We start from the raw sequence: 2,385 nt of genomic DNA on the forward strand, positions 1-2,385 counted from the left end.
ATTCCAGGGAATATTCTTTTAATGGTGTCTCTCAGTTTCTCTTGTTGTACCTTTGAATATTTTATTTCCCTACTCAGCAATATTTGGGACTCGCTGTCATGCACACTTTGGCTTGTTTCTTGGTGTAGCCCTAAGAAGGAAAACAGACACACACAGAGGGAACAGTAACACACAAACACACAGACAAATCAAACAAACAAACACATTAACAGGGGGAAAGAAAATAAGGAGAATGGGGAGGAAAGAGACGAAAAGAGGAGAAGAAGAAAAGAAAAAGAAAAAGAAAAGAAAAAAAATAAAGGGGGTCAGAGACACCAAAGGACAGTGAACAGTCTAAAAGTGTATGACCAGTTGAGGGGAGAGGTAGGGATGAGATATAGGAGAATATATCTGGATTGCAATAAGGCAAAGAAGAAAAAGGAAAAACAAGGGAGAAAGGAGAAATGAAAATAAGGAGTAAAAATTTTTTTAAAAATTTAAGTAAAAAAAAGTAATAATAATGAAAAAATGCACAGAAAAAGGCAAAAAAATGAAGAAAAAAAGAAAAAAATATAAAAAAAGCAAAAACAAACAAAAAAACAAAACAAAACCAGCAGCTCCCCCTCATGGATAGGCGTGGTTTGATGTGGTAGGTCTTGGAGCCTGCTCTCAGAGGCTCCACCTTGGTGTCTACAGTGATTAGATAGGCGGCACGCCAAGCTCTGCTGAACTACGAACTGTAGGCCACTCTAATGAGTCCGATCTCCTTTTGCCTCAGTTGAGCCGAGTTGTATTTTCCAGGCCACCTTGGTTCAAAGTTCCAGTCCATGCACTTTTTATGCTACCACAGATGAGATGTTTTTGTTTTCATTGCTGGCTTCTTAGGGGGAGGAATTGGTTTGTCTTGGCTCAGGCTGGGGTTTCGGCTGCCCCTGCCTGAGGCGAGATGCGCAGCAGGAGGAGAAGTGCCTGTGCACTGTCATGGACTCAACTCCCAGCGGGGATGGCAATAACTTTGGGGGAGGAATGAGGGCATAGCTGTTGCCGGAGGCGGTGCTGGGAGCTGCTGGAAATGAGCTGGGAGCTCCTGCAGCCTGCGCACGCACCCAGGTCTCCACCACCGCCAACTCTCTGCTGGGATCGCACGGAGGTGGGGGCTATTTTTTCCCTGTTGGCACCTGGGATTCAGGGGTCGCACCGCCAATGCTGGGGGTGAGATGCGCTGTGGAAATGAGGTGCGTGCTCCCACTCCCAAAACCAAGGTCGAAGTGAGCACCCCTGACACCGCCACTGCAATGGTCGCTGACTCCTCCCCAAGATGGCGCTCGGCTGGAAGCTGCTTCTTCCCTTGCGCCACCTGGGTTCGGGATTTAGGCTACCCAGCAGTTATCTATGGGGTGAGCTTCTCTCTCCAAGCACAGTTAAGCGTTCTTTACCTCTTCCCTCAGAGACAGTACGATGAGCGTGTTCAGTCTCTCTATCTCTTCCCTTTGTCTCTCGGGCTCCACGTGCTTGCCCTGCATTGGGCTGGAGCTGCCACCTCCCCTGCCCGTCTCCAGCTGGCCCTTTTTCCAATCTCCCCAGTTCGCACTCACTCACTCAGGTATCCTTCAGGTTCTCTTCCTTCTGGAGTGCGTATTTTCTCCTTCCGCTCTTGCAGATGAGAGTAATGTCCTTCTCAGCACGATAGATGGGGCAGATGAAGTTTACGGAGCTCCCTTCCTCTCTGCCATCTTGACTCCTCCCCCTGATTTTTCTTTCTGGAGAAAACTCTATTTTCCACTGTTTTGCTTGATACCTGGTCCAATATCTTAAAAAAAAATGTTTTTTTATCCATTATTTTTTCTTACTATTTATGAAGTAGATCAAGGGAAAAAACTATGTCCAATACAATACTAACAAAGATATTCATATCTTTGTTATATCATAACAGTTAATGATAGTTATATCATAAACTACTTTGATTAAAAATAATTATATTTTTTTCTGCATTTTGGATACCTGGATATGTTTCAAAATTAAAGAAATAAATAACATTAGAGTAAATTTTATGTTTTAATACCCTATATGGCCATAGAGTTATGGCATAGGGTAGATCTAAGTGGGATGAAATAACTTTTTTGGATTCTACATCACTAAAAGACTAAACCTAATTAAGCAGGCTGTGTTGTAGCCTATGAACAAGTAATATATTGTATCATTTATCCTGAATGTATCATAGATAAGCTGCTATATAACGATTGCCACTTCAGATAGCTGTGAAATTAGGTGATTAACTAGTTGTTACTTAACCCTCTAATTTCTGTATAAGTCTAATTACATGAAACAGAAGTTGGTGTTTTGATTTTTTACTTTGCTTTTCTGTTTTGAGTGTCATTGCAACTACTGTATTGTAAAGGATGGAAA

At 42.6% G+C, this 2,385-nt stretch overlaps 1 pseudogene; it reads right to left on the bottom strand.

The window, feature by feature from the left end:
* LOC115272386 overlaps positions 1–2,385 on the bottom strand; it is a 15,558-nt pseudogene that overhangs the window by 11,893 nt on the left and 1,280 nt on the right.

This window comes from Suricata suricatta, chromosome 11, assembly GCF_006229205.1.
Source record: "Suricata suricatta isolate VVHF042 chromosome 11, meerkat_22Aug2017_6uvM2_HiC, whole genome shotgun sequence".
In the NCBI taxonomy this organism is placed as follows: domain Eukaryota; kingdom Metazoa; phylum Chordata; class Mammalia; order Carnivora; family Herpestidae; genus Suricata; species Suricata suricatta.